The following is a 22,909-nucleotide window of genomic DNA, read 5'->3' on the forward strand; positions in this document are numbered from 1 at the left end:
TAAATATTGGGAAAACGGATGACAGCTTAATGACAAATAACATCCCAGGTTGCATAACCCGAAGTAGGTTTACTTAGTTAGATGCTGAATTTTTTAAAAACAGAAAATCACCAAGCAGCTCACAGGATCCGAGTTATGGTGTCTCAGTCAGCTGGGGCATGATCACGGATGGTAACATTTAACATTTTCATGACTCTTCATGCAAATGGAGAAATCATTTTTTTTCAGTATTCTTTTCCCATACCTACCAAAAATGATGCCATGTTCTGCAACACCCAGCAAAACAGGATCGGTTTCTGTTAGGCGCACAGAACTATTACAAATATATAAAATAGTAATAAATGTTATCATTAAATTTATTTATAAATCTGAATTAAACTACTATCGATTATTTACTAACGGCCAAACATACGAAGTTTTCCTTATTATTATTAAGCAGTGTACCAAACATTAAATTTATTATTATTATTATTCAGTATACAAAACATAAGATGATCTATTACCATTGTTATTGTTAAGCAGTGCTTATTATTGGTTCCTCACTAAATGGCAAACGTTATAATAAGCTCTTTACGTGAAATATTTTGTGCTGGTTTCACAACAGTCACATGAGTTTGTTACGTAGGCATAGCCAGAAGCCAACTCCAGGGTGGTTGGATCTGAAGGCCAGTTTTCCTAACCTTGACAGTCCGATGAAAACATAAACATTCAAGTTTTAAAATGCTGCTATTTATAACCACAGCCACCTTTGAAGGAGAGGGACGCTCCTTAAATAGAAATCTTGGCGTTCTTCTGGGTCTTAGGAGGGCCTGGATATGTGCCTTGGGGAGAGCAGGATGGATTTTCAGAATCAGTGGAGAAGCAGTTCAGGAAGCCAAAAGCTATTTACAAATGGGATGCTTCAGCTGAGAGGAAAAGTGTGTGCATTTCTCCATTGTAAACTATCTCCACCTTCCCTGGAAGGCAGAAGAAAAGGAGTATTAAATTCAATTTTGGCCTCAAAATACACAAATAAAGAGAAACAGAATAAAAGATGTGTGGGTGGATGGATGGGTGGGTGGATGGATGGATGGATGGGTGGATGGATGGTTGGGTAGATGGATGGGTGGATGGATGGATGGGTGGATGGATGGTTGGGTAGATGGATGGGTGGATGGATCGATGGGTGGGTGGATGGTTGGGTAGATGGATGGGTGGATGGATAGATAGATGGGTGGATGGGTGAATGGATGGATAGATGGATGGATGGATGGTTGGGTAGATGGATGGGTGGGTGGATGGATGGGTGGATGGGTAGATGGATGAATGGATAGATGGATTGACGGTGGACGGATGGATGGATGGATGGTTGGGTAGATGGATGGGTGGATGGACGGAGTGTGTGTGTGTGTGTGTGTGTGTGTGTGTGTGTGTAAAACAATGTGAATTTGTAGGAACAAAATTTACAGGAAATCTAAAATTCCCACTCTATTCCCTTATTTCTGTTTCCCTTCTATTCCTCAGCATACATTTGGTTGAATCTCTTTTCATCGAGTCTCGTGTCTAAGTCATAAAACGTAACCAACGGGAAACAGATCAAAACGCAGAGCATTAGCAGGAAGGCCCAGAAGACGAAGCGCACGCATCAGGCCCCAGGGAATCCAGAGCTGAGGCTACACAGGCTTGACCCAAACTTCACATCTGACTCTCTTCCTGCTTCGCAGCCTTTAACCGACAAGAGGAAATGATTCCATGCCATCTCTTAGCGACACGAGCCCAGACTGGCGTAGCTACGAACTGAGGGAGCTGGCGTTCGTGTCCAAAACAGGCGCAGATTGTCTCTTTAGGGAAGAACATCCAGAGGGAATGGGGGGGGGGGGCGGTCCCTGCGGGCTGGATGCACCTGCTCCCAGTAGCTGTGCAGAGCCCGGGAGCAGACAGCTGCCTCCTGGGCAGGTCTGGGTGCTCGGCGGGCGGGCATCTGGGCTGTGCCCGGGATGAGCTCGGGGATGCGCCCTCCTGCACGGGGCACCTGCGGGGAAAGTCTGTACCTCCCTGTCTTGCAACCTGCCCTTCCAGGGCGGCGTCCACCACACGGGGACAGAGGCAGTCGCTGGAACACAATTCTTTGAACAGGAAACTGGCGTTTAAGATCATCCACTTGGACTTCCACCCACAATCCTTAACTCACCACAAAGAAGGGGAATGTCTAAGCCTGGATGACTCCTCCGTACATCTGGCCGCACTCAGTAAGGCAGGGAGTCGTGGCTACCTTTCTGAGGCTTGGGGCTGTCCCATTTTTGTGCTCATTACCTTGAAGTATTTCATTCCCCCACCCCTTCTGGGGATATAGGAAAAATGAAGAGTATGTAGGCCTTGCTCTGTTTTCTCAGTGTCTCCGTCAGCCTCCCAGGCAAAGGCCCCCAGTGACCTTCACTCAAAAGCAAAGGAATAAAATCATCTGATTGTTCCATACGTTCTTAGCCTGTTTATCCCTGAGAAAAAGGAAGTGAGACATGTAGAACCATTGACCACGAGAAGCATGCTAACCACGAATCAGCGTGAAAACCACGTGTATCACAAATTTACAAGCCAAGACCAATTCGTTACGTTTGGCAACAAGATGAGAAGAAAATAAGTGACTTACTAGTTATCTTCATAGAGTCGTGGTAATTTTCTCCCATAGCGTCCATTATTAGTAATAATGAGTGATGTAATATATATTTGAATTTTTCTTCAGGAAGGAAGAAAGGAACTGCTAGGTCCCATGCAATCAGCATGCAATTCTGAGTAAGGCTGTTATGAACTGAACTGTGTCTTCCCGTAACCCCTCTGAGGACATATTTGGAGCCAGGAACTTTAGGGAAGTAATTAAGGTTCAATGAGGGCATCAGGGTGGCACCCTAACCCCACAGGGCTGTGCCCTTGTCAGGAGAGGAAGAGACACCACAGTTCTCTGTCTCTCTCTGTATGTCTCTCTCCCTGTCTGTCTACTGGCATGTGCAGAGAATTGGCAACCTGAGGACACAGGGAGAAGACAGCCGTCCACACGCCAAGGCAAGGGGCCCCGGGAGAAACCAGCCCTGCCCACACCTTGATTTGGGATGTCCAGCCTCCAGGGCTGGGAAACAGTGATTTCTGTTACTGGAGCCCCCAACCCATGGTATTCTGTTATTGCAGCCCTACCTGACAAATACAAAGCACCTCACCTGTTTGCATCTTTAAGACCAACCCCGACCCTTATACCCCTCACACATCATAAGCCCTTAGTAACGTTTTACCGAATTGAGATTTTAAAAAAAATTCCCTTCTCTGAAGTGCACGCAAATCATTTGACGAAAAAAAAGGTTTAGAAAAAGTGAGAAAAAGACAAAACTCAGGGACTTCCCTGGGGGCACAGGGGTTAAGAATCCGCCTGCCAATGCGGGGGACACGGGTTCGAGCCATCGTCCGGGAAGATCCCACATGCCGCGGATCAACTAAGCCTGTGCGCCACAACTACTGAGCCCGCGTACCACAACTACTGAAGCCCGTGCTGCACAAGAGAAGCCACCGCAATGAGAAGCCCACGCACCACAACAAAGAGTAGCCCCCGCTCACTGCAACTAGAGAAAGCCTGCGCACAGCAACGGAGACCCAACGCAGCCAAAAAAAAATTAAATTAATTAAAAAAAAACAAAAAAGACAAAACTCCAACCGGAGATATTCAAGGGGGAATGAACAATTGGGATCACGTATTGGAGTTCTTTGTAGTGTCTGAAGTGTGTGGTGCACTTATTCATGCCAGGGTCGTTGAGCGGTTGAGGTCCCACCCATCACATCCTGTATCGGATTTCATTCCAGAAGTCTCTGAATGCAACACTATTACTCTGCTCTGCCCTCACCTAGTAGGTATCACAATAGGTTATAATCATGCATTCATCTCTCTCCATCCTCACGTGGTGACCTCTCTGAGGACAAGAACGGGGTTTGTCCACACCGACTGTTGACACACTCTTCCTGTAAAGGGCCAGGTGGTAAATATGGGCCGCCACGGCATGGGGGAACATGTACCTTGGTCTGGAAGGGTCTAGAAATGGATGCCCCGTGGACAGGTTTCCTCCTGCAGAACAAGAAAACTTTTGTGAGTTGTCGCGTGAGCATATCCTACTATCTCAGAAAAATAATTCCGTCTGCCACAGTCAGGGCGTGTGACGGTCCAAACAGAAACCCAGAGGAAGGCTGTGGTGAGCACACAGGTAACAAGCCCCGTGCAGTCCTGGATGGGAGATTGATGAGGGAGATAAGGAGAGAAAGGTTCCAGTTTGGAGGACCTGATAAGTGCACAGTCAACAGGATGTGGTGACAGACCGCATTTGGAAAAAAGAAAAGAAAGGCAGAGATAACGTCCAAATTAGGACTCAGCAGGATTGAACAGAAATGTGTATATATATATTTTTTAATATTGAGAAAGGGAACCACCAGCTTGGGTGATGGGGGCAAAATGTGGTAGCAATGAATTCACTTGTTATTATTTTTACTCTGGAAAATCAGTTTTCGACCCTGAGCCTTTACAAGGAAGGAATAAGAATGAACAGATCTTTCAATTATCACTTTAAAATCATGTTCATATTCATATTCAAAGCACATGTACTTGCTTTAATAGTCAAGACGCTCACGTTTCATCAAAACCAGATAAGATGCCTTCCGTTGGTGATTGGTTCAATTGGGGGTTATTTTATAAATACATAAAAAGAATGAGAACGTACACTTCTAAAATGAACAAATAATAATTTTCATTTTAAAGAGGGCAAGATACTTTTAGACTAGCTTTGCATACATGAAGTCTAGTTGACGTCTTTCCTAGAGAAAGATTAAGGTCAACATATTGGAACTATGTCCTGTCATATATGGGATATATTGCTTAGTAAAACGAGAGAGAAGGAGAGAAAAAAAGCTGGTTCTCAACCTATTCTACCACTAATTGCGACTTTGAGGGTTTTTTCCTCCATGCATATTTCTGTATTTCTGGTCTCTTCTGGGTCTTAAATTCTGATTGACGTGCTGCAGTTACAGAATCACCGATAAATTCTCACCACAGAGTGTAAATAAACCAGTCGATAGAATTATTTTCTTTTCCTTTCACGCATGCATGAGTATATAGTATCTTGTAGAGTTAAAAAGTAATAATATGAATACGCATGTACAATGTAGTATAAAGCAAGACACACATCCCACGTGGTATAAGCTTCTTGTCTGTCCCTCCAAAGCCCTCGCGGTTAAAATATCCTGAACGTATGATCCTCATTAATTTGTTCTTGTTTGTTTGGGCCACACCATGCGGTTTGCGGGATCTTAGTTCCCCAAGCAGGGACTGAACCCAGGCCCTCAGCAGTGAAAGCACCAAGTCCTGACTGCTGGCCAGCCAGGAAATTCCCGCTCGTTATTTTGTTTTATAAGTAGTTTTGTCATGGGTCTCATCTCTAAACTGTAAAGTATGTTGTTTGCCTGTTTTTGATCTTTATATAAATGGCATTGGGTTACACGTCTTCTCCTCCAACATGCCTATTTCCTTCAACACTGTTTCTGAGAATTACGTTGTTGATGTACTTAGCTGTGTTTTATTCATTTTCTTTGCTGTGTATTATTCCACCATCTGACTATCACGTGGTTTACTTACTATATTTTCCCTCTCGATAACCATTTGGAGGGTTCCCGTCTTTTTTTCCTAGTACACGTTTGTAAAAGTCTTGCCAGGGTAAGTAATTTGTGGAATTACTGAGTCATATGCATTTCCTCATCTTTATTTAGTCATGCCACATGGTTTTTCCAAGTAGCCGTAACACATCTACAGGCAGAGTATGCGTGTTCCCATGTTTCCATGTCTGTGCTCAGCTCTTCCTACTGTTGTTACCAAACCACACTTGGGTCCCCTCACCCACGTGAAGTAAAACCAATCTACTGACACGGGATTGTGGTGAAGGAAAGGCACCAAGCAAGGAGTCCGGGCAGTTAGTACTCAGAAGACCCAAACTCCCTGATGCCTTTCAGGGGAGGGTTTTTCAAGACAGAGTGAGGGAGGGGGTCTGTGGGTGTGTGGTCAGCTCGTGGACCTTCTTCTGATTGGTTGGTGGTGAGGTCATCGGCAGTCCACATCATCAACCTTCTGGTTCCAAGCGGTCTGGGGTCTCCATGCTGGTGGGCAGCATGCAGGTAACTTCTCCCACCTGGTGGAGGTTTCAGTATCTGCAAAACAGCTCACAGGACATGGCTCAGAATATGATCCATAGCCCTTGAGGAGGAACTAAAGGTCCTTGACTTTGTTTAATGGCCAAACTATTCTTATTTTGTCTTGCTTGACTGTTTTCTTTCTGCATCTTCTCACTTCTCTGATTAAATGTAATCTTTGCCTAAGTTTTTCTACAGACAAAAGGCAGGTGGAGGACATGGGGTGGAAGGAGGTGGGGGAGACCTGTCTGGGAAGTCCCCATAGGGTCCCGCTTGGTTACACTATGAGATACCAGTGCTGGTTTTAATTTTATATCCCTGATGACCACTGAGTGAGCTGCTTCCCTTTGTTTAATTTATAACTTAGGTTTCCTTTTCTTTGAAATGCCTGTTGGAGTCTTTCACCCTTTTTTCTATAATCATGTGGTCTTCTCAAGTGGACGTGTAGGAGTTCTTTATGTATTATGAATACTAATCTTCTGTGGATTATGTATAGCAAATAAGTTCCCCAGTGTGTGTCTTGCCTGGCCGTGAGGCAGGCAAGGAGTCGTGAGGCAAAGAAGTCCTTCGCTGTCATGTCATCGAATGCAGCAGTCTTCTCTTTTCAGAGTTTCTGCCGATTGTCTCTTGGTTAAAAAATTCTTTCTTCCACAAGGTCATCAATATATTTGCTTGTATTTTCTTCTAAAGCGTGTTAAGGTTTCACCTTTTAAACCTAACTGCTTAATCTTAAAACCTTTGATTTTTTTTTTTTTTGAAGCATTGTTGATTTACTTGAAACTTTTGATTTTGAAGTATGGCTTGGTCCTTATGGAGAACGAGTGGTCCCAGCGCCATATTGATTACGTCATGGTTTACCCATGGATTTGTCACACACTACCATGCCTTCCATCGACTGTTTTCAGTCCCAGCACCCAGGCACCACTGCATTCCTACTATTGCATCCTTAAAGATAACTTGACATCTGCAAGAATCATCTCCCCCTTGTTTTTCTTCTTCACATTTATTTTAGCAATATTGGCTATCTGTGTATCAGTTTTAAAGTCAGGTAGTCAGACTTTTGAAAAAAATGTTGCTATAACTATGAGAAAGAGAGAGAGAGAGAGACTGCTTGCATCTTTATGCTACCCAATTTTTCAAACTTTCAACATGATACATTTCTCAAATTATATTCTTCAGCTATGTCTGTCAACAGGACACTAGATCTGTACAATTTTCTTCATTTGTTCTTGTGTTTCTTTTAGTAGAACAATCCAAAAGACTTTATTTTTTCTTGTTATTATAAATGGGATTTTTTTTCATATTATGAAATATTCTTGTTCCAGTGTATTGAAAGGAGACTGACTTTGCTTCACGATTTTGTAAGTGGTAATTTGCTAAACTCATTAATTCTATGTTTTATCTAGAAACTTGTTTGTCTTCTTCTGTATACATGTAGAAAATGCCCTCTGCCAATGATATGATCCTCCTTCTTTCCAGTTCTTGTACTTTATTTTTTTCTTGTTCTGGTCTGATTGTACTGGCTAGAACCTGCAAGACAGTGTTGAATAGAAATGATGTTATCCCTGAATTGTTCCTGATTTTAAGGAGACCACTTTCAAAGTTTCGCTCTTTGGTCTTATGTACAATCAGTTGTTTTGTAGAAAGCCTTTATTCAATTAAGGAAGTTTTTATTTATTCCTGTTTTGTTAAATCAAGAATGGATGTTCAGTTTTACCCAAGTTATTTTCTGCATCAGGTGGTATAAGAAGGGCTTGTTTTTACTTCATTTTATTCTTTCCTTTAATCTGTTCACATTTAACGTGCAACATAAAACAAACTCACTTAATGGTTTACCTAACTTGTTTTGCCAACACTTTGCTTTGAAATTTGCAGTTTTTTTTCACAAAGAGTGAGATTGATCTGTGATTTTCTTTCCCATGCTTTCTTAAGTTTTGGCATAGAAATATTACTGGTTTCATAAAATGCATTGAAGATGTTGCTTGTTTTTCTGTTGTCTGGAGTAGTTTAGATAATACTGGAATTTTCGACTACTTCATAAAACTACCTGAGCCGAGTATTTTCTCGGTGGGAAGCTTTTAGAGTACTGATTCGATTTATTAAACGTCTATAATACTTTTCAGCTCTTACATAGGTAGTTGAGTCAGTTTTGGTAAAAAAAAAAAAACCAAATTCATAGTACAGTGTGAATGCATCTGTTGTGTCCAAGTTCTTAAATGTACGGGGAAAAGCGTTATTAAAAATGTTATCTTCTTGGGCTTCCCTGGTGGCGCAGTGGTTGAGAGTCTGCCTGCCGATGCAGGGGACACGGGTTCGTGCCCCGGTCCGGGAAGATCCCACATGCCGTGGAGCGGCTGGGCCCGTGAGCCATGGCCGCTGAGCCTGCGCGTCTGGAGCCTGTGCTCCGCAACGGGAGAGGCCACAACGGTGAGAGGCCCGCGTACCGAAAAAAAAAAAAGATATCTTCTTGGATTTTTTTTTGTTGTTGTTATAAACACTGCTGCATCTTAAGTTATATCTGCTTTTTATTATTCATTGCCACATTCTATTTTCTTTTTATGTTCAATCTTACCAGAATTTTGCTGATTCTACTATTTCTATTTCAGTGTGCTTGTAGCTATATTACAAATTAAAATTTAAATTAAAATAATTGAATGTGTTAAATGTAAATTTTTATTTGGAATTGAGAGATGGGGATTGACATATATACACTAATATGTATAAAATAGATAACCAATAAGAACCTGCTGTATGAAAAATAAAATTAAATTAAAAAAAAATTTTTTTTTTTTTTGGCCACGTGTCCTGGCTTGCAGGATCTTAGATTCCCGACCACGGATCGAACCCATGCCCCCTGCCGTGGAAGCACGGGGCGCTAACCCCTGGACTGCCAGGGAATTCCAAATGTAAATTTTTAAATAACACTAATTTTACTAAAATTCAATTTTAACTTAAAATGGATTTTATTTAAAAGTTTTAAATGCTTTTAATTTTGACTACGTGGATCTTCTGTTTCTTTTCTTTCTTTCTTTTTTTATGTAACGAACCCTGCTGTTTCCCTTTTCTTTCTTCCTCTTTCCTTTGTGTGTGTTCAACTGCTGTACTCTTTCTAACCTCCCAGGTCGGACACTGTGCGCTTTTAATCTGGTGCCGTCTCTCCTTTCCTGGCACAAACACTGTACCTTTCAATGTAACCTCTCTGCATCCCACAGCCTCTGAACTGTTGAAGAGAGTACCAAGTAGCCCCAAATGGAACTCGCCAATGTTTTCTCAGGACATGGAGACTGTCTATGTAAATATAAGGGCGCAGTCGCGTTTCAAAGATAAACATTTGCCCCATGTGAAGGTCACTCTGTGCTACCTACTCCTCCGTGAATTTGCAAAGAACGGACACTTTGTTGCGTTTTTAGCAAAGCTCCCTGTCGGGGAGCTGGAAGCAGCGACAAGATTCCCGGAGCCCCTTCGGGGAGACTTTTGTCCTTGCAACAAAAGAAGTAGGCAGATGGATTCCCCGTGCCTTTAGCCTGTGCTCAAAGCATCCGTGACCGCATGACTGGGTGACCCAAAATAGCACAAACGAGACCCGTGTGGGAAAGCACAAAAGGGAATTAGCCTTCGTGCCTGTGTCTTTGCACGTAGATTAGATGATTCGTGGCCGATGCTATATGTGCCCCACCATCTTCTGGGTGGAGGAGATGGGTACTTGCTTTGTGCTGGTTTTGAAGAGGGAGGGTCACGTAGGTGGCCCCTCCCAAGCTCCCTGCATCTTTCCTTTTCTTTAAAAAAATTTTTTTTAATTGAGATATATTTGATGTACCATGTTATGTTTCAGGTGTACAGTATAATGATTCATAATTTTTACAGATTATACTTCATTTATTATTATTATAGAATATTGACTGTATTCTCTGTGCTGTACAATATACCCTTTTACCTTATTTATTTTATTTTATTTTTGGCTGTGCCGCGCGGCATGTGGGGTCTTAGTTCCCTCACCAGGGATAGAACCTGCGTCCCCTGTAGTGGAAGCGCAGAGTCTTAACCACTGGCCCGCCAGGGAAGTCCCAGGGCTTATTTATTTTGTACACAGTAGTTTGTATCTCTTACTCCCCTCCCCCATCTTGCCCCTCCCCCTATCTTGCCCCTCCCCCTTCCCTCTCCCCACTGGGAAGTTCTCTAGATCTATGAGTCTGTTTCCGTTTTTGTTATGGTCCCTATAGATCTCTAGGTCTGTGAGTGCGCTTCTGTTTTTGTTATAGTCACTGCTTTGTTATATTTTGTAAGTTCGACATGTAAGTGATATCCTACAGTATTTGTGTCTCTCTGGCTTATTTCATTAGGCATCGTACCCTCCAGGTCCATCCCTGGTGCTGTATCCCTTGCGCCTTTTCGATGATGCTGAGGGAAGGGTGTCCTCTTACCTGGTGCGCTTCCCCAGGTGGGACGCAGGGGGAGGATTAACTGGCCTGGCTGCGTGTCATCTTTGTCAGCTCCTGAGGTGTCCATGGGAGCTGACTGCTGCCGCATCACGTAGAATCGTGCCAGGAATTGGGTTTTCTTTTTGTTTAGAACGCGCACCACGTGTTGTATTTTTCATGACCCTTGAACCCAGCCTTGCATCCCTAATTGCCTCTTGGCCAACACTGGCTGAAGTCTTGCTAACCCTAATATCACATTTACACACGCATACCCAGGCCTGATTCGTGACATAGCATATACACGTCCATCTGTACTTTCTTCTCAGGTATTTTCTTTAAGCTTCTTGTCCCTTTTTTAAAACAATTAATATTATTACCTTTTTAATCTTTTGGCCGCTCTGCACGGCACGTGGGATCTTAATTCCCCGACCAGGGATCAAACCCTCACCCCCTGCCTTGGCAGTGTGGAGTCTTAACCACTGGACCGCCAGGGACGTCCCCTCTTTTCCCTTTGAGTTCAGTTAAAACAAAAGAAACCATCTGTAAATGCCATGAACTGTAAACTGTAAACTGTTCTGACCTGCTGGAAGAGTTTAATTTCAATAAGTACACCAAATATAAATAAAAGTTTAATATTATTTCCCTTTTAAAAAATGCATGGGTCGTCATTACTGAGTTTTGAGCACTCTGGTGGGCTCAATTATACCCCCAACCTCCCCCAAAGATACCCTGAAATCCTAACCCCAGTATCTCAGAACGGGACCGTCCTTGGAAATAGGGTCTTGGCAGGTAGAACCAAGTTAACGTCAGGTCCTAGTGGAGTGGGCGGGGCCCCTCTCTTCATAGAGCTGGTGTTTTGATGACAGGATGGTCCAGTGGAGACACAGGGAAAAAAACCATGGGACGATGGACGCAGATCCTCAGGGGCTGCAGGAGGGGAACGGAGAGTGACCGCTTGATGGGTACGAGGTCTCTTTTTGGGGTGAAATGGGGGGTGCACAGCATTGTGCGTGTGCTGACTGCCCCTGAGTTGTACGCTCTATGATTGTTAAAACAGCAAGTGGGAAACCTTGTGGGTGCTATCACAGTCTCTCTCTGTGTCTCTGTGTCTCTCTCTCCCTGTCCCTCTTTCCCCCCTCCACAAATTGTGACAACCAAATGTGTCTCCGGACACGTTGCCAAGTGTCCCCTGGGGGTGGAGGGAAAAGGTCAGCCCCAGGTGAGAATCACTGATCTCAAGTCTAGTACCCACGACAGGGAATTCTCCCCCTCTCACCAGCCGCAGTCACCCACCTGTCTGCCTCGTCCATCCTTTCACTGATTTTTCACATCGATTCCGTTATAACGGCTGGCTTTTCCTTTTCTCTTCTGTTATTCTTTCCCTACCGCCCAAGCACTGCGTCTTTCAAGCTTCAACTGTTCCCGCACTCGTCTAGTTTCTGCAACATAACTTCTTTTTTTCTATTCGCCCAAAACACACATACAAGGGACCAAAATGCAGCCCCTGCCGTGGGACGGCCGCCTGGGGGCGCTTGCAGTATTCACTCCACTCTCCTTCCGCCACGAAGAGTCTGCAACCCGGCACAAGGCCTCTCGGATTCAGGACAACGACCCCAGGCTTCCTTGCCGCTGGAGGGGCGTAGGATGACAGTTGGTTGGGCATAATGAAAGCAAGAAGCCCCCGGGGGCAGCTCCCATGAGCCTCTTCGGAAGAGCTGGGTGTCTGTCACCTTCTTCTCTGACGTCTCCAGCCTCCCTCTGAGAAGCCAGATGCCGCCATCCTGGGCTGTCCGGATACAGACCAGCCTGCGAGCGGGCAGAGCACCCCACGGGCGTTGGGCTGCATCCGGGTGGACTTTCTCCTTCCTAGGAAGAGAAAATATCCATCTCTTCTGCATCACTGTGCACTGGGCTTTCTGTTGCCTGCAGAGGAAATGAATCCTACCCAACGTGGTACCCACATGTATTTTATACTTGCTGGCGTTGCTGAGACCGCGTGGCCTGTTCAGGGTCAGGTGGTGAAAAAGCAGGTGACCATGAAGACACCATCAAATCTATGAAGGCGACAGTGGTGACGGGTGGATAATAAATGTCCCTGCTCTTTGGCAAGTCACCTGACGCCCCGGGCTGACCCCCCAGCCCACCCTGCTGCCCTCTCAGACTTTATCTGAACCACGGTGGGTCTCAGCGGGGAGAGCCTCTATACACGTGGCACCATCTGTTTTGAAAGATGCTTGCACGCACTTGCTTGACGTAAGTGGCAGGGTGAGAAATGAAAACACCTGTACACACACGTTCACAGCACTGTTCACAACCACCAGCAGGTGGAAACCACCCAAGTGTCCACGGATGCCTGGATGGACAGATGGATGGAGGGAAGGAGGGACGGATGGATACACAGAATGGGATCCATCCACGCGTGGAATATGACTCAGCCGTGAAAAGGAGTGAAGCTCTGACACAGGCTATAACGCGGCTGGACCTTGAACACACGATGCTCAGTGAGAGAAGCCAGACGCGGAAGGACACACAGTGTGTGATTCCGTTGATACAAAACGTCCAGAACAGGTAGATCCAGACAGACAGAAAGTGGGTTCGTGTTTACCAGGGAGGGGGTGAGGACTGAATGTTCATGGGGACGGGCTTTCTATTTGAGGTGATGAAAATGTTCTGGAATTAAATAGAGGTGCTGGTTGCACAACTCTGTGCATGGACTGCAGGCATCCCATTGTACACCTTGGGTGAATTGAAAGCTATGTGAATAGTATCTCCGAAAGCTGTGAAAACGGAAAAGCGCTAGAATTTCCTTCTTCCCATCTGCAGACCGCAGCTAAAAGTAAAATGATACAAAATAATAAAATAAAAATAGTGAATTCTGCTGGTTTCACCTATCTCCTTTCTCAGTTTTGTTTGTATTTCAACTGGGACCTTCTGGAAGATGATGGAATCCCAAGGGTCTCCACAAAGAAGGTCATTTCAGGCACCATGCAAGGGCAATCTTTTTTTTTCCCAGCACCTCAGCCCAATTCAAGCCTGACGCCGTCATGAGACGTTTGCCCAGCTGGATTAGATCTCCTGGTTTTTACTTATTGCAACACTTCATACTCTAATAACAATTCCACCTGATCATTGGTTGACAAAATGTTTTCACACAGGTTGTTTAAGCCTCAAAACATTTCTGTGAAAGACATCTCACTCCTGATGTTTCCAAGGAATAAACAATGTAAACCCTTGAACTTGGAAAATGTAATTATTTTCCAATTTAGGATTCTCATCCTACAACTTGGCTCACAGCAAATAATATTCATGTAATCATAAAAAACAAGTTGGGATGACTCTTCACTTCTCTTTGTGACATACACACCTCAGACTTTATTTAATGAAGGGTACCTAGAGTGAAACAAAGCAAAGCCAAAGCCACTTTTCTTTTTCAAAGCACTGCGACAGCACTATAATTACTAATGCAAACACACACACACACACACACACACACACTCCTTTCCTTGCAAAGAATGTGCTCCTATTAGCTGGAAAACTTCTGATCATATATAATTATATAGTAATTAGGCTTGTAATAGCACTTTCGTCATGCGTTGGATTAGATGGGTAGCATAATTATGGCCACCGTTTCGATCTGTATTAAAACCATGTAATTGTTTGGCGGGGCTGGGTGACACAGAACAGAGCTGATGCTCCTTGGAAAACATAGATGCTAAATAAATCCTCCCCCGTGTCCACTGAAAGTTCACTTCAAACATGGTTGTTTCAGAAAAAGCAACTGTGTAAAAAGCATTGAACGGTAGCTCAGAGGCGCCTTTCCTGGTAGAGCATAGAATGAGAGAGAATCAGACCGGCAGATGCAGGAGAGTTTTGCGTATTTTTAATGTTTGGTTGGTTGGAAAAAGGCCAACTGTCGATATTTCAGAGGTTGGACTTGATTGAAGGCTATTTGAAGAACGTATTCATGTATTTTATTCTTTAACAGGAAGGGAATGTTTCAGATACACTTTTGTGTTTCCTTGTTAGGAAGTATATTGAAAATCGTGAGTGTGGTGGGTAGAATCCTAAGATGGGCCCAGTTGTGGGTTCAGTGGGTCCAAAATGTGTGTCTACCCAGAACCTGCAAATAGGAATTCGTTTGGAAATTGGGTCTCTCTGCAGACGTGATGAAGGGAAGGGTCTGAGATGAGATCCTCCTGGAGGAGGGTGGCCCTAAATCCAGTGACAGCGTCCTTACAAGACACAGAAGAGGAGAGACACAGACACAGGAGAAGCCACATGAAGACGGAGACAGAGACGGGAGGGACGCGGCCACGAGCCCAGAGATGCCTGGAGCCCCCAGAAGCTGGAAGAGGCGGGAAGGACCCTCGCCTGGAGCCTCTGGAGGGGGCGCGGCCCTGGGGCACCTTGACCTCTGACATCTGGTCCCCAGGACTGACAGAGGATAAATTTCTGTTGTTTTAAGCCATCTGGTTGGGGTCATTTGTGAAGGCAGCCCTAGGACATCTCATACAGTGGCACCCCTGGCCTCTAATTATAACAATCAAAAACACCTGCAGGCGTTGCCAGTGGGCCCCCAGGAGGCAGGATCACCCCTGGCTGAGAAGCCCGACTCTAAGCCTGCAACAGTCCAGCTTTGAGTCCAACAGAAATGAGCTCCACGTTTTCTGCCAAGAAGCAGAAGCCTCACTGAGTCTCACTGGCCTGGACAGCGTCCCCTGCCCTCACGTGAGCTGACCCGAGAAAGGAATGAGATTCTGCATGACCCCAGCACTTGGTGCCCAGCCCACAGCCATCACCGGGGAGGGGTGGGTGCGCTCCAGCGTCTTCCATACTGTCAGGTGTCTTGCCCATCGTATATCCACCCCCAGGATGCTGCTCCAGAAGAAGGGTCCCATCCTCCCTAGGGATTCAGGTGGTGAAGCTTGGGCGTCTCTGGGAAGAAGCAGCCTTCTACTCTTAGCCTGGTGCGTGCTTGGGAATTTCCCAGAAGGCTCGTTCAACACAGCCACACCCCCAGAGCTTTCTGTTCATCCCGTCTGGGAGGGACCCCAGATTCTGCATGTCCAGAAAATCCCCAGATGATGCAGCACTGCTGGTGCAGGCTGGCTTTGAGGACCACTGATTATCGGAAGAGGGAAGTTCTGTGTGGGATTCATCACTGAAAGGAATGTGCAGTCTTTCAGCGAGAAACCAAAGCTGAAGCCAGGATATGGAAGCAACCTAAGTGTCCATCGAGAGATGAGTGGATAAAGAAGGTGTGCTACATGTATACAATGGAATATTACTCAGCCATAAAAAGAAACGAAATTGAGTTATTTGTAGTGAGGTGGAAGGACCTAGAGTCTGTCATACAGAGTGAAGTAAGTCAGAAAGAAAAACAAATACCGTATGCTAACACATATGTATGGAATCTTTTAAAAAAAAAAAGGTTCTGAAGAACCTAGGGGCAGAACAGGAATAAAGACGCAGACGTAGAGAATGGACTTGAGGAAACGGGGAGGGGGAAGGGTAAGCTGGGACGAAGTGAGAGAGTGGCATGGACATATATACACTCCCAAATGTAAAATAGATAGCTAGTGGGAAGCAGCCGCATAGCACAGGGAGATCGGCTCGGTGCTCTGTGACCACCTAGAGGGGTGGGATAGGGATGGTGGGAGGGAGATGCAAGAGGGAGGGGATATGGGGATATATGTACACATATAGCTGATTCGCTTTGTTATACAGCAGAAACTAACACCATTGTAAAGCAATTATACTCCAATAAAGATGTGGAAAAAAAAAAAAGCCAAAGGCAGCATCCTGTAATTTTAGCACTAGGCTGCCCAGGTATTAAGGAAGATGGTAAAAGGCAGAAACAAGAGACTCAGAGACTCGGGGAGTTTGTAGAGTCTCCCACAAAAGTAGATGTGATATTGTGATTTATAAGAAATATGTCTTTGGTCCTCACCCCCCTTTGTGGCATGGAGCTCCCCAAACCTTTGGAATTTCGTGAGGAGAGAGACCAAGGTGTCTTTTGTTATGCTAATGAGGCGACTTTTGTTAACTTGCCTAAGGATGGGGGCCCGGGGAACCAACCCTGTGATTAGAGGTTGGAATTTTCAGTCCCACCCCCCTGATTTCCAGGGAGAGGAGAGGGGCTGGAGGTTGAATCAGTCATCCATGGCCAATGAGTGAATCTGTCGTGCTTAAGTAATGAAGCTTCCCTACAGACCCAGAAGGGTGGAATTCAGAGAGCTTCCAAGTTGGGGAGCGAGGTCAGTTCCACGTGACATGATGCCAGACCCCACACTCCACAGGGACAGAAGCTCCTTTGTTTGGGACCTTTCCGTCTGGCTGTGAATTCGTACCTTTTAATATCCTTTGTCACAAACCGGTAATCTAGAGAATAAACAGGTTTCCTGAATTCTGTGAACCACTCTAGCAAATTAATAGAATCCCAGAATAGGTGGTCGCTCAGAAACACAGGTGTCACCCTGGATTTTGGATTGGCATCTGAAGTGGAGGAAGTCTTGCAGGACTTGAGCCCTTCACCTGTGGGGTCCGACCTTTTCTCCAGGTAGATGTGTCAGAATTGAGTTGAACTGTAGGACACCCAACTGGTGTGCAAGCATTGATGCGGGGAACCCTCCCCCCACACACACACACATACACCTTGGAATTCGTACTAGAATCATTTTTATAGCACAGGAACTATTCCTGCACCATTGTATTGGGTTCAAACATGTGACTGGCCAATGCATCAGTAACAGGTGACCAAAGTGTGGGCTCTAAATGAGGCAGCCTCGTCTGTTTAATCTTCTTAGCTCCCATTCTCTGCCAGAAGAGTGGGACACCCCAAGTACCCGCTGCCCCTTGGCCTGCACCCCAGCATGAAGACCCATGGGGAAGACAGTCACCCAACCAGAAACTTGGGGTCCAGCCGAGCAGATCCCAAGTCAGTCCCGCTAAGGTTAGTGTTCACGATTTCCAGTTCGTTTGTGTATCGTCCTCATGTCTCTTGAGTCGTGATTCACAACCTGGGGGTTATTTTGCCTCCCCAGGGACACTTGGCAGTGTCTGGAGACATTTTGGCTGTGACAGCTATAGGGGAGGGGATGCTGCTGGCACGTGGTGGGTGGAGACCAGGGACACTGCTCCACAGCCCACAGTGCCCAGCACGCCCCGCATCACAGAGTCACGCAGCCCCAAAAGTCAGTGGCACTGAGGCTAGAAGACAGTGATTTCCCACACAGTAAAATGAGCGTCCCTTGCGGGGAAGTGAACCACGTGCCATTTCTCTGTGCTCACGTCTCGTCTCTTGAGTAACTGCTGTGTTTTAGATCTTCTTGTCCAGAGATAAAATGTTTGTGCAATTTTCTCGATCGCTTGCCAGAGGACAAGGACAACATTTGAATCATAAAACGCCTTTCGAAGGGACCGTACAAAAAAATACTTAAAATTTTAATTCTTAAGGATGTACACTTTAGACTTTTTTTTTTTTTTTTGGCTTGATTCGTTTGAAGCATTTTATTCCACTCCAATATCCAAACCGTATTTTAGGAAAGGCATTTGGGTTTGCAAATATGTTTTTGTAATACGGATAAGTGCCTCTGGAATAGAGCTCACGATTGTATTTCTCTAGGTAAAAAAACAGAAGATCAGACTTCTTATTAGAATCAGAGGGTGTTTCAGAAGCGACTGAAGGAACACCGCGGTCCCAGAAATCTCGGGAAAACTGGGGATGAAAGCTAAACTCAGCATTAAAACTACAACGTGTTTCAATTCCATCTTAAATCAAGGAAGGAGTATTCATTCTAGCTGCTAATTCTATGCTTAGGAAAACACCCACCTCCCCCATGTCTTCATAAAAGTCTACTTAAATAGTACAGACGTAACGATAGATTGTTTTATATTTTTAAAATCCTTTATTAAAATAATCAACATAACTTATGTCTGCATCTTCTTCCTTTTAAAAACTATGTTTAAACAAAACGTTAAATGAATATAGGCGGCGACATCTCTTTGTTCATAGAAGTTGGGGGTGCTTTCTTCATTTGGTTTTTTTTTTTTTTTTTTTTTTTTTGGTCCGGGTGTTAAAAGGACCTCCAGGTCAATAAAAGACAGATGAGTGAGATTCCTGACCCCAGATTTTCCCGTCTGAGGCACTGAGATAAGCAATAACGTCTGGAAGAGTGAGGTCTGCTGACGTAAACCCTCTCAACCCCCAGGAACTGCACAGACTCTCCCAGTGACATCTGATTAGACAGACAAGATCAAAATTCCACGGGATGAACACAGTTTCTCCCCTCGAAGCCCAGATTGCTCAATTTAAAACAAACACCCACGAGGAAAAGAATATGGATGTGTCCACAGATGCCTTAGGGGTGATCAGCTCAAACATTTAAAAATACCTAAAATGTCAGTATCAGCGTCTAACTATTTTCTTAAGAGTAATCATTACCTGGCTTCAACCTAATTTTAAGCTGTTCTTTTATACAAAGTAATTTCACCACTGAGGCAAGATTCGTTTGGAAGGAGTTATGTCGGAAAGAGGACTTTTTACATTTGGAAGCTGCAGTTTCCAGAGAAAAGCTGCATTTGGTGATGTTTTCTCAAAGTTGCGTTCTAGTGTTTGCACTAGCCCAGGGACAGTTTAAGGAATTAATGAAATGAGCTGGAGAGAGCTTTAGAAGTATCAAGCTAATGTGTCTTCAGATTCTCTGAGAAAGCTTTGCAAATGCGAATAATTCCCGCATATGCTGTGTTGGGATTACGCTACCCACGTAGGTGCAAACAAAAATAGGTCTAAAAAAAAAAGCTCTTTATGCTTATAGACCTTTACTTAAGAAAAACTTAAAAAAATACAAACGCAACAATTTGTTTGTTTCTTTTGGTCACTGTGATTTCCGCATTGGATTTCTTACTGCACTGTTTTCTATACAAATATCATTTTAGCTTCCCTGAATGGAGTTTCTTTCAAACTGGAGAGTTTCACAAAGCATGTGAAACTTGCTTCCCCCTACGCTGTCATGATAAATTGGTTGAGTAGTATTGTCATGGAACAGATACCAGGAAAGTAGCTAAGTTTGTAGAAGTATTATTTAAGATTAAACGGAGACTGGGCTTCCCTGGTGGTGCAGTGGTTAAGAATCTGCCTTTCAAGGCAGGGGACACAGGTTCGAGCCCTGGTCCGGGAAGATCCCACATGCCGCGGAGCAGCTGAGCTTGTGCGCCACAACTACCGGGCCTGTGCTCTAGAGCCCGCGAGCCACAACTACTGAGCCTGTGTGCCGCAACTACTGAAGCCCGCGTGCCTAGAGCCCATGCTCCGCAAAAAGAGAAGCCACCACAATGAGAAACCCATGCACCGCAACGAAGACCCAACACCACCAAAAATAAGAACAAATAAATTAATTAAAAAAAAAGATTAAATGGAGACAAATCCATTTTAGGGATGTTTTCTTTAAATGAAAATTGTAGCCAAATTTAAAAAGACAAATGTGGGCCTATCTATCTATCTAAGTTGTCTATTATACAATACATGTCTGGTACATAGTTTCTATCTATCTGTCCACCTATCCATCTAGCATCTATCTGCCTATCTATCTATCTAAACGTATATATACACACCCACGTACAAAAATTATATCTATCATCTGTGTGGAATAGCAGCTATACATGGTGCTAAGACAGTGATTCTCTACCACAGACAATGCCCTCCTTCTGCAGAGAGGCAAAGTCTGCAGACATTTTTGGTTGTCAGCACTGGGGAAAAGGACATGGTCCTGGCATGGGGTGAGCGGAGACCAGGGATGCTACTCCACAGCCCGCAGTGCCCAGGACAGCTCCCCTACAGCAAAGAATTATCTGGTCTAAATACCCACAGTGCCAGGGAAGAAGAACCCTGGGCTATAGATGAGGAACTATTCAGCGGGACCCGTGAAATGTGCACACCAGGGAAGGGTGCCCACGGAGTGATGGACAGAACAACACAAACGCTGTAGAACGATCTGATTAGTGTCATTCTCACCTGGCATCTCTGGTCTTTGCACCCGGTGGCGTGCCCTATACATGGAGTTGAACATAACTCCAGGTACCACCTATTCTAGAAGAGAAATAAAATAGAAAGTCCCTAAACAATTTTTAATGTATTGTCCAATAAATTATGTATTTTCTTTTACAGTGTCTTTTTTTTGGGGGGGGGTGGATGAGCCAGGGCTTTTGGGGGTTTGTTTTTAAATTGAAATAGAGTTGATATACATATACAATATTATATGTCTCAGGGGTACAACATGGTGATTCACAATTTTTCCAGATTAAACTCCATTATAGGTTATTACAAGATACAATGGCTCTATTCCCTGTGCTGTACAATATACCCTTGTATCTTATTTATTTTATACGTAATACTTTGTGTCTTTTAATCCCCTCCCCCTATCTTGTCCCTCCCCCCTTCCCTCTCCCCACTGGTAACCGCTAGTTTCTTCTCTGTACCTGTGAGTCTGCTTTTTTTGCTATATTCACTAGTTTGGTTTGTTTTTTAGATTCCACATATAAGTGAGATCCTACAGTATCTGTCTTTCTCTGCCTGACTTGTCTTGCTGAGCGTAATATCTTCCGGGTCCATCCACGTTGTTGCAAATGGCAAAAGTTTGTTGTTTTTTTATGGCGGCATAAAAATGTTAAGGAACCTCTCCGGAACCCCTCCAACGTCAGAGCATGAATTGTTTATGCCCCAAGGTTCAGTAAAACACTCAGATGGCTTTTGACTGCAAACTGAAGCAGGAAGTGTTAAGGGTGGGGCCCCGGCTCGGTGGCCAAAGTGGTTTGAGAAGTCAAGAAGATGGTATTAAGAAAAGGGTATTAAAAAAAAAGGGGGGGGTATCAGTTGAAGATTCTTGCTTCACTGCTCTGCGGCAGCTGATCCGGTGCGTGTCAGAGTGCAGTCACGGTACTTCAAACGAATGACATCACCTTTTCCCACCGTCCCCGTAAAACAAGCACCTTAAAGATGGCGCAGCCCCGGAGGTGACCTGACATCTCCCTTCCACAGGTTCTTATCTTGCCTTTCCCCCAAGAAGTGGAGCCTAAATTCCTCCCCCTTGCATCCGAGATAAACTTACTATGTCTCACATGTCTTAGTTCCCTAGAGCTGCCAAAACAATGCACCACTGATTGGGTGACGCACTGGGGCTGCACCCAATCGCCATGCGACTGGGGCTTAAACATCAGACATGTATCTCTCCCAGTCCTGGAGGTTGGAATCTGAGATCCAGGTGTGGGCAGGGCTGGTCCCTCCCGAGGCCTCTCTCCTGGGCGTGTAGACGGCCATCTCCTCCCTGTGTCCTCACAGGGTTGTCCCTCTCTGCGCGTCTCTGTCTTGATCGCCTCTTCTTATAAGGGATCAGGACCCACCCTAGTGATCTCACTGTACCCTCATCCCGTCTTTAAAGACCCCATGTCCAAACACAGCCCCATCCTGAGGTGCTGGGGGTTGGGACTTCAACATATGGATTTTAAAGGCACGCAGTTCAGTCCATGTCACCACAGAATGGGGGTGGAAGGGACACTTGTAAGAGGTTAGGAAAGCCCCTGTACCTTCCTCCCATTTCTCCAGGGATGCTCCCAGGGCTGGGAGGAAACCGAAGCCCCATGGACGGGGTCCTGCGGACAGCCCCAGCGCAAGCCAGCTTCAGGTCACCGCTCCTCAGCTCTTGATTTGATGACCGCTGCGTGCTCATTCCAGAATAGCACCCCATCCATCTAAATATGCAACCGACCTCATCCCATTTAATGAAAACCATGAAGAAACCTGAAGATTGGGAAGAGAGAGGGCAGAAGTTGTGCTATTTCATTCGTATTCATTATGCAGGAGGGAGCCAGAAATCCAGTCTGTTTCTGAAATAACTGCATTCACCTCCTTCGGAGATTCCATTTCCCGGCAGCCTTTACTTTACTTTTGACAAGCTGGAGTTGCACCAGGTGTAGCCTTGAGACAGACGGCTCCCTGTGGCCCCACAGAGCTCTGACGCGTAGGCTCTACCTGCAAGCATCCCGGCTCACACGGCAGGAGCTCAGAAGAACAAACACCCAGCCTGCAACCACAAAAGCCTGCAGCCATCTCACACCTCCGAGTCAGGAAATAATAACACGCGCCTCTTATGAACACTGGCGGCTAGTATGAGGGACGCTGCTTCTGTCCTCTGTGTCTTGTTCTCACTGCTCCTTGCAAAATTCTGGAAAGATCTTTGAGAGCAAGAAAATCGGTAGCAATAGTTCCAAAAGGAGGTCAGAGTTTTGAAGCTGTCATTCTTTTTTTTTTT

General features: G+C 45.0%; 1 long non-coding RNA gene across 1 annotated transcript in view; it reads right to left on the reverse strand.

Annotated features, from left to right (window-relative positions):
• Window positions 1-539: 539 nt before the first annotated feature.
• Window positions 540-22,909, reverse strand: part of LOC137217484 (uncharacterized) — a 33,828-nt gene continuing 11,458 nt past the window's right edge. Inside the window, exons 2-3 of the long non-coding RNA XR_010940110.1 lie at window positions 4,033-4,081; window positions 540-956 (exon numbers count right to left, since the gene is read on the reverse strand). This is a non-coding gene — a long non-coding RNA (uncharacterized lncRNA). The remainder of the gene's footprint in view (window positions 957-4,032; window positions 4,082-22,909) is intronic.

This window comes from Pseudorca crassidens, chromosome X (assembly GCF_039906515.1).
Source record: "Pseudorca crassidens isolate mPseCra1 chromosome X, mPseCra1.hap1, whole genome shotgun sequence".
NCBI lineage: Eukaryota > Metazoa > Chordata > Mammalia > Artiodactyla > Delphinidae > Pseudorca > Pseudorca crassidens.